Source organism: Centruroides sculpturatus, unplaced genomic scaffold (assembly GCF_000671375.1).
Source record: "Centruroides sculpturatus isolate CEXI.00-Female unplaced genomic scaffold, Cexi_2.0 scaffold358, whole genome shotgun sequence".
In the NCBI taxonomy this organism is placed as follows: domain Eukaryota; kingdom Metazoa; phylum Arthropoda; class Arachnida; order Scorpiones; family Buthidae; genus Centruroides; species Centruroides sculpturatus.
In genome coordinates this window covers 32,216-42,222 of record NW_019384588.1, presented here as the reverse complement: position 1 = coordinate 42,222, position 10,007 = coordinate 32,216, and the positions used below count along the sequence as shown (strand labels likewise).

General features: G+C 33.8%; 1 pseudogene; it reads left to right on the top strand.

Moving 5' to 3' along the window:
- The first annotated feature begins 6,932 nt into the window (after positions 1 to 6,932).
- Positions 6,933 to 7,049, top strand: LOC111624699 (annotated as a pseudogene).
- Positions 7,050 to 10,007: the final 2,958 nt, after the last annotated feature.

Below are 10,007 nucleotides of genomic sequence, written 5' to 3'. Positions count from 1 at the left end.
AATTATTAGAATAGGTTAGGTTAGGTTTGAACGTGCGTCCCCACTGTTTCCTTTCTTCTCTTTGCTGGAATCAGAGACGAGCCGCCATTTTACCCACCATAGGTAACATTATCCAATTGTGCAGTCTAAAGATTGGTGACACTTTGAATTTCATAGCAATTGGTTTCTGCGACAAGCACACCTATTTGTGGTACATTTATTTGTGGCAAAGATCTTATTTTCACTTTACCGAGTGCCTAGTAGGTAATGTGCGGATTACCTAGATACTCTGCACATTATCTAGGTAATTTGAGAAATGGAACAATTTTCACAACTTTAACGGATCACGCTAGTTAATCTGCAGATTAGCTAGGTAATCTGCAGATTAACGAGTTTCGAGCTTTAGCGGTAACATATACACATATCTAAAGTGTACTGTTTATTTTATATTTTATTCATTTTAAGCAAAACCTAGTTACTCTACATAAATTAAAGGTATTTTAAAAAATCCTCTTTTAAAGTATTTTAATGAAATAACAAGAAATACTTCATAACTAGAATTAAAAATTATCTCAAAATGTCAGAAGATCCATACGAAGTAAAAAAACTCCAACAATGAGTTACGTACTGTACTTTCACTGGCTGTTAAATTTTATTTAAAAAATAATTTTTATATTATTACTCATAACAAATAAAATTGTAGCGCCATCTGTTAAGAAATTTTATTATAAGATGGCAAAAGTTTAATTTTGAAGGTAATGATGCGTTTTATATTTTAAAAAAATGTAAATGCTAATAACGAGTAAATTCTTCATTAATTTCGAGAACGGAGTTAGATATATCAAAGACGAGACCAGATATGGAAATCTTAGGGACAGGAGGCCTTGATTATTCGAACTTCCGAAGCAAACCGAAAGTCATGTTATTTCAATTCAAATATTTTTTTCCCGTAAGGTGATAGATTACCAGCGCGACTCTAGTGTTAAAGGGAAAGTATGTTGTACCGGGGCAAGCTACTACTAATTTGAGGTGGAGAGCATATTCTAAATTAAATACATTAAAACTATGATTAAAGATTACAGCTTGGCATTGTAACTATGTCACAATAAATAATTGCTTGTGTGCATATGAAAAGTATTATAAAATGCATTACTTCCATTGTAATGAAGAATTTTCACCTAACTAAGAACATTTTCTTAGTTAAACAGGAAGATTTAGAAATAAAAAGTGCAGCTATTAGACTTAATTATAATAGATATTACTACCAAGTTACAAACATTACACATACTGTACTAGAGGTAAATCAGAAGTAAGACTATATCAGAAACATCAATTCTTTAGTCACAGAACTAACAGTAAATTCATTTGACCTTTTCTAATTAATCTTGAAGTATTTGCAGGTAAGAATTTAAAGATGAGAACTAATTTTTTATATCTGAGTCATTGGTTTTAATATTTAACAGAGATATAATATCATTAACTTTAAAAATTAGATTTAGGTTTGGTTTTAAACATACGGTGTTGCAACAGGGCCAAAGTTAAGATGTGGGATACTGTCAGTCAAATGGAGTTCTGCATACATATCTCTGGTGATATTATGTTACGCATGTCTGTCTTGTGTGCAGTTTGCATGTGGCGCGGATTCCTACGATGCCGCAATGGTAAATACAACTCCAGCCTTTCAGTACCTTGTTCAACGTTCTACATTCGGTGATATCCTATATACGATGGTGTTCCGCGGCGACACCTTATATTTAAAAATCAAATGTAAGCACCGGGCTTTCAATTTATATTAAAACATAATTTTGGCTACTAATATATATATTTTTGCAGTTTGTGAATAAATTCAACGTTCTTTATAACAGACAAGGGTATGGGTCGAAGAATGAGAAAATTATCCTTTTAGTCACGAATGTAAAAGAAAATTCGTTATTGCCGTTAATTATAAATTACGCTCTTAATGTAAACATTTCAAATAAAATTTTGAAATAATTACATTTTGTCATTTTACTCTCTTGTCCCTCGACCAGCTATTAGTATTCAGTAGTATTATCCGTTCGGCATGTAGAAATGTTCAATATCAATTTTTTGTTTTGTCAATTACTACGAACACATTTGTACACTGTACAAAAGTACAACTGTTTTCGTAGACACACATAAATAACCGGATGGATGAGCAGTTAAGGTAGCAGCTTACCACTCTGTGGGGCCGCGATCGGATCTGGAAGGGTCGAAAAACCCCAGGAATTTTTCGCAGATGGTCCATCTGGATACATTGGGTTCCGTCCCTCACCACCCATAATGGGCTTTACAAAACAGTGGCTTTCTTAGTACACAGAGGACGGAAAAAGTTAAATAAAAATAATGACAAGGAAGCATTTACTTGTATATTTATTCTATACTAGCTGTACCCGGTCACGCGTTGCTGTGGCTCAAAATGTATCTATTATAAATGTATGTGGGGTTTAGACGAGTAACATTCCTAAAGACAATAAATTTACGAGGGGTTTCGGGAGAGACGAGGAGAACGAAAGAGAAGGGACAAGTAAGGGGAGAAATGAAAAGGGCGACAGTTGGTGACGGTGCGAAAGTAAGAAAGGACAAAAAGATGTTACGAAGGTGAGAATATTATCATTCTATCAAGACGGTTACGAACGCTGGATTATTGTCATTTCTAGTTCTCTATCTCAATCACTCTTCCTACATGTATAACACTTCCCGCGGGAGAAAATTCGAAAAATCCTTCTTAGTGTACATTTTCTTGACGTACCCTATTAAAACGCAATCAAAACGCATCTAAAATAGTATAAAAGAAGCCGAGTTCGTTACGGTAAGCCTTAATTTTGTCCCTCTCTCCCGCGTAGCGGAAATTTCGACATCTATATAAGCTAATATAAAAACACGCACGTATTCGAATGCAACGGTGTGTCAAAATTTCAAAGCAATCGGATAAGAACTTTTGGAGATTTAAGATTTTGAACAAACTAAACATTTACATTATTATAGATTGTTTTCGTCTTCTCACCGAAAAAATCCATTAATCGAAATCGAACCCAGCACTTACACATCGCAGACTGCCATTATCCAACTCGATCATCGATGCTCCAATTTACAGTATTTTCATTCATCTATTTAAATAATCGAAATGGGTTAATAATAATAATAATAAGCGCAGAGCACAAACGGTTAGGAGCTGAACGTTGAAATTTGATACACAGTTAGGGTACGTCATGAGAATATACACTAAGAAGGGATTTTTCGAAATTCTTCCGCGAAGGAGAGTTAAGGATTACCCTGAACTCGATTCTACTGTATTATTTTAGATGCGATTTTTTGCGTTTTTGCGGGAAATAGAGCATATTTTTAGACCCATCTAAACATTCTCTAATTCAGTTGTTCTCGATTAGTTTTTCCTGCGTACCACTTCAAGAAAGAGCTCAAACTCACGTACCCCTTATAGCAGAAATTCATATTAATCCATACTAATATTATAAATTCGAAGGTAATTCTGTCTGTCACCTTTTCACGTCTGAACCGCTGAACAGGTTTTAATAAAATTTGGCACAGAGATAGCTTACATGTTGGAGATGGACATAGGCTACATTTTACTGCGAGAAAATATCTTACTCCCACGAGAAAATTCGATATAATGCGGGCGAAGCTGTGGGTAGACAGCAAGTGATAAATAGAAAAAGTTTTTTTTTACATTTATTAATTTTAAAATGCAATTCTAATAATAATGAAAATAACATAAGGTTATTTAATTTTAATGTGACAAATGTGCACGATTTTCTTTGCACAACTTTGTAAAATCTGGTTGCTTTTTGGTCAGCTTCAATCTCAAGTCATCTTCGAGTTGAAGTGTTTGTCATGGCCGAAAATCCGCTCTCGCAGAGGTATGTTGTGCAAAATGGTAGTAAATATTTTATTGCCGCTTCGCTGACATGATAATAATGATAATTGTACAATTATCACAATTTGTAATAATTTTTTTTGTAATAACATTTTTTTTTGTAATAACAATTATCACAATTTTTGTTTCTTGAGTAAGAATTTCATTTAGGTATTGTCACAAATTCATTTTTTTAAAATAAAATTTTGAGAATATTTTTAGTTATAAATAAACAAATTTGTGCATTCGACATCATGTTGTAAATTGCCGAATTTTTGATGGTTCCCTCCATTATTTTTTTGATTGCTTCATCTCATGCATTTAAATTTTAAATCGACAGATTTTACCTCTTCGTGCAATTTCGCGTATCCCCAGGGGTACGCGTACCACTAATTGGGAACCATGGCTCTAATTAGTTTCGGAAGAGGGGGACCTAATTCTTGCACCCGGTGAAAACAGGTAAGATCGGCTAATCTAATAATCTTAATCTTCGTTATGGTTACTTTTTGCCTGAGCAACGCCAGGCTCATCTGCTTGTTCAGATCTGTTTGCTCACAATTTGATACAACTTGGAGAAGGAAAATTTCCTATGGATTCTGACAATAAAGTCAATATTACTAAAATCAACATAGTAATCCAAAGTGTTTATGAATTAATAAATAAGGTATTTACTAACTTTACTTCCCACTACAAAGACTTTACCTGGTTGGGCGAAAAAGCAATATTGGTGCTGAAAAATGTGACAGTTAATTCTATCAACTTACAACTACTCCACGATATTCCAGGTGATCTTTATATTTACAAATCCATTGATACAGTTAAAAATCTGTAATAAAGTACAGTTCTTAAATTCTTTGGAATATCCAGGGTTGCCTCCTCACAAACTACAACTTAAAGTTGGAGCACCTATAATACTCTACGAAGTTTAGATCAGTCTAAGCTTTTCAATGGTACCAGATTAATAATAAAAGCATTACAGCCTCGTGTCATTGAAGCACAAATACAGACTGATTGTGGCCAGGATGAATGTGACCAGAAGGTCGTGAAGTGCCTTGTCAGGACTGACACCACCGTGTTCCGATTGACACAGAAGCCGCCGAGAAGGCGGGTTGATTCCGTCCCGTGCACGGGCGATCGGATTCGGGATGGAGACCGCGTGTTAGCAAGCAGGAAGCGACTCACGCAGAAACGGCCGTTTATTTGTAAAGAAGAATTTATACATTTTATACATTCTATCGTTAACGAGTTATAATGAATCGAACAAAAAAATATGTCTAGCTCTTTCCGAGAGCTAGACATATTTTTCTAGGGAGAGAGGTTTTCGAGAGAGAGAGAGTTTACATGAGATACGCGCGGGGATAATTACCTTGTACAGAATTTTGGTCACAATGTTCTGAGGGTAGAGGATCTTGTAGGAGATCTTGATCTGATGCAGATTGAAACGAGGAAAGTTCTGGAGAATAATTCTTATTCCGACAGTTCTGAGTGTACGATAGATATTATGACCGTAGATGATGAGATATCCGAAAATGATGTATCCCAAGAAGTCTAGGGTATCCGAACATTAGAACACAGGAAAAAAAAGAGTGGCTGCCTAAACTTGCAGTTCTTTGCTATATTCAACTGATGAAATCGAGAAAATAGGTCGGGAGGTTATGAGAAAGCGTCACTTTTTTGCTGAGAACTTAACAAACGATTAACTCCTAGGTGTGAAAGTTGACAGTTATCTGACAAAATTGTATTGTCAAAATGTTGTTATGATTTAGTTATATAAATAAATTACGTACTGTAGAGTTTCACATGAATATACTTTTATTTCTAGGATACCTCTAATAACATCACAGGAGCCATTTCAATTTATACGCTTTACAGTTTCTAGTAAAACTAAGCTTTGCTATGTCAATTAACAAATCACAGGGACAAACATTGAAAGTTGTTCGCCTACAATTAGAAGAAGAATGTTTTTCTCATGGTCAACTGTATGTAGGATGCTCTAGGGTAGGAACTGCTAACACCTTTCTGTATACTCTCCGTTTAGAAAAACACGCAACGTTGTATATACAGAAATGTTATAAATCTTATTTTCAAATTCACTTTTGTTTGATACGAGTTTTTGTTTATTTCTCATATCACACATTTTTGTTACATACTGAATAATTTCTTGAAGAAAATACTAATTACACATTTCAAATCTAAACACACTGTTTTCTGCCCATAAACAAGAAGAATATCTATCTGTTCAATGTGCACTCTTCGTTGTTAAACAAATAACTTTTACGATAATTTATACTCGGGCAACTCCGGGTTTATCTGCCAGTCATTTATGGAGATATATATATAGTATATATATCTCCATAAATGAGAATGTTTGTTTGTTCGTTATACACTCCTAGATCGTTCGATCAACATTTTCAAAACTCTGTAGTTACATTAAAAAGCTTCTAACTTAGATAATGGTGTACCCCAAAATAGTCATTGGATTTCTATATATCAATTAATTTCTGTTTACATTGTATTTGCTACGTTTACATATAGTGTCATCTGTTGGCAAAAAATAAATAAAAGCTAATTGTTACCTTGTTGATAATACATTGTTGGTTTTCAGATTGTTGGGCTGCAATTTAAAAACATTGTAGACCTATGAATTTCCACTCTCATCTGACTTTATTTTTTCTTAGGTCTGACCTTATCGAGATGTGATACATGACACCCTGTATCTTCCCATACTTTTGATCTTTAACCATCAAAATTTAATAGCATCAATACATCTTATAAACAAACTACCCTGTCAAATTTGTAATCTTTATCCCATCCTGAGATATTAAGCGAAATAAACACCGACGTTAAATTAACACACACACAAACAAACGTCCAGGAAATTTTTCCCCGTTCTTTGATTTTTTGGGGTTCAGGGATTACGAAACGTGGAAATTTGCAAAACACTCGGAAAGTCAAATTTGATACGATACCAATATCCTTGTTGTGTATGCATGATAGCTGGAAAAGTAAAATGGGAGTAGAGAGATTCAAAATTGACATTTGTAAAGAACTGAAGAATTGCGTACTCGCTTTGGCGGTACATATATAGTACTAAAATTGGAACGATACAGAGTAGACTAGCATGGTCTTTGCTCAAAGATAATACAAAAATTGTGAATCGTTCTTTCAAAACTTTTTTCTTTTTTTGACGGCCATAAGGACAAGCCGGTTGAGGTGCCTCTCCACTCTGAGGTCCCCGGGCAAGCAACCTGTAGAGGTACGAATTCAAAATAGAAGACAAACGGGATTTGTTACACTTCTCCTTTATTTACAAACAGCAGAAGTTTAAACACAAATGTAGAAGATATTTGATGTGGAAGATTAGCAACACATACATCAAAATAATGCAATTTCGTCTTTAAAACATCTCCCACAATTATTTTAAACTTATTCTGAAGATGGGTGCCTTGTACCCTTTTTTGTAATTCGGCTACTAATCGCGATGGATTTTTCAGGATATGTTGTCCAACGCTGGTTTTAAAATAAATATCTTGTTTCTGAATTACGTCATGCTACCTTGACATTTTCTCAGCCTTAATTTTCTCCATTTTAAATTGTTAAAAGCGCACCTTTCTAGTTTGTATTAAAACTGAAACAAAATAATAGCCAAATTTTAACCGAAACTTTTACAATCGCATAATATTTTGAATCGTATGGTTATCGTCACCACAACGTAATATTACAGAAAATAAATATGATAAAATTTGTACGTTTCTTATTACGTTAGAATAGTAAATTCAATAGATATCATAACGCTGAAAATTATCAATTATTATATAAACCGTAAAAGAAGAAAATATTTGTATTCACATCTGAATGGAAAAGAAAAATTTTACAATCGACCATCATCGATGCTTAGATGGTGACAGTAAAATAGAAACCTACCGCTCTAAAGGACCAGGGATCGAATTGCGGACGGGTCAAAAAATCTCATGGACGTTTTCGGGGTGATCAATCCGGATATGTCAGGCCTCATTCTCACCAGCCGGCCTAACCAACATCTTCTGTAAGAAAGCCTCCCAACTCAAAATGATGTCATACCGAGAGGAAAAATTGTAAAATATAAACTTCCGAAATAAACTTTATATTTTTATCTTTTACAGCCGTCTTTTTAGTATTATTATTTAATATTTTTATACTAATAATAATTATTATTTATTTATTTCACTAATATTGAAAGTACATTATTTTAGTCACCACTAATATTTATCTAAAAGTAAATTTCCTTCACATCATTGGAATTGTAAAATATAAACTATGAGAATTCTAGTTAAAACTTAAACAATAGGAAATAAATAAAAATACCAGGTGAATTTAAACACTACTATAGCTTCATTCAAAGATATGCACAATCGGGGTCATCTGCAAACGAGAGCAAACGGAGCACTTGTTTTTTCCAGGAATCGAATAAAAAATTCCACAAATTATGTCGTAAAAGTGATTGAGATAGATAACCTTAAACATTCGACCATGGGCTGCTTTGTATGCCATTTTATATTGATGCAATACTGTACTCTATAATCTACTTGGGACGCCCTTACGCACAGTATACAGTTTCAGTTTCTATTTTTTGGTACAAAAACCATATAGTCTATGCTGCGCCATGACAATGGGGACTGCACAGTATACAGTTCATCAAGTGTGAGAAGAAAATAGTTGTAAAATCTGCAAAAATTTAATGCAATTAAACCAGGGCTGTGGAGTCACGTAAAAATCTACCGACTACGACTAGGGGCAGACTTGTTACCGAAAGAGACCCGGAAATTTTGACGTCATCACGTGACCTCAGAATAAAATATTCAATAAATAGAATTGTAATAAAGATAGTGCGTAGAACTTTTTATTCCAAAGCTAAAATACTTCTCTAAGTAATATATAAATATGTATTCGATAATTTTTACTTTTCCGGCTGTTATATATAACAGAGGAAAAGTGTAGCGCTCGGTCAAAAATAACCCCTCCGAAGTTTTTACATTTTTGGACTCGGGACACCTTGAAATTTCGAGATATGCAAAAGATTCGAGGTTTTTTCTATATGTGTGGATGTTAGACTGTGTGGGGGGCGTGATTTCGTTCACCGTGTTTGAAGTCTAATAATTTCTGTGGTCAGAGTGGTCAGAATCGGAGTCAGATGGTTTAACACTATCACTTCGGAATAACATAGAACAATATCAATTCGGAGCAACATAGAACAAATGGTAGTATTTCTAATACTTTCTTTTTGGAAAACACAACAGCCTTAGAAGTCTATAATACTATAGAAGGTTTGAAAAACAGCATTCCAGACATCAGTTTTTTAAATATTGAAATCTTAAAACGCATATCTGATATTTTAGTTCAACCATTATCGTATCTGATAAATAAATCTTTTGAAAAACGGTTACTTTCCGGAAAAACTAAATCAAAACTTAGTTTTGCCATTAGTCTATATAAAAATAAAGAATCAAAAAGTGAAATTGAAAATTATCGCTCCATAATAATAGTGTCAGTGTTGGCTAAAATTTTCGAGAAGATTTTTTACAAGAGATTTTCAACTTTCATAGACAGATTCCAGGTTATTCACAGAAACCAATATGCTTATAAACGAGGATTTTCAACGGTAGATGCTTTGTTGCATTTGAAACAATCAATAACGCCACAACTTGACAAATCGAAAATAGCAATATCAGTTTTTGTGGACCTTTCAAAGGCATTTGATAGCTTAAATCATGAACTTTTGTATCAAAAATTGCAAACTGTTGGTCTAAGAGCCTCTAAGCTCCTCTAAGCTGGTTAGAATCATACTTGTCAAACAGATTTACTTTGTAAAAATTGGACAGATTATCTCTAGCTCTTTCAGGCCAAACAAGGGCGTTCCTCAAGGTTCAATCCTGGGTCCACCGCTTTTCAATATATATATTGATGATTTGTTTAACTATATACCAAAAGAGAATATACTGATGTACGCTGATGATCTAGTGATTACTTATTCTCATACAAACGTTATAATTCTTCGGGAGAATTTAAATCACATTTTAAAAATTTTAAATAGTTATATGGAAAACAATGGATTAGTAATAAACAAAAATAAAACTAAATTCCTCCGCTTTGCAAATAG